Here is a 406-nt window from a genome sequence, read left to right as displayed (position 1 = left end):
GGAAAAATGCAAAACAATATAGGCAGCTCCCAGCTAAGGGTATTCACTGTATAAGTAGATTTGTGATATCTTTCAGCAACCCAGAACTTGATTGGAACTTAATTCAACAGCATTTAGGAGGTTATGGAATAATAGCCACCTGTCTGTGGATATTCATCAGCTACATGCTCAAATTTCTGATATATGTAATTCTCAAGCTGAGCACTGAGTGGCTTCTAGTTTGCTACCTCTGCTAGAGATTAAGATCCCCTATGAACTTAATCGAACCTCAGCATAGTGATCCTGCTCAGTCAATTTAGAGCAGGCGATGGTCTGGCAACATCTTGCGTGTGGGGTCCCCACCCGGTCTCCTCCCTCCCTGCCTTCTTCGGATGGTGGCTGTTTATGCTGGACGTGTGGCCAGAGA

This window comes from Chrysochloris asiatica, unplaced genomic scaffold, assembly GCF_000296735.1.
Source record: "Chrysochloris asiatica unplaced genomic scaffold, ChrAsi1.0 scaffold00071, whole genome shotgun sequence".
Taxonomy (NCBI): domain Eukaryota; kingdom Metazoa; phylum Chordata; class Mammalia; order Afrosoricida; family Chrysochloridae; genus Chrysochloris; species Chrysochloris asiatica.
Note: the sequence above shows the minus strand (reverse complement) of the source record.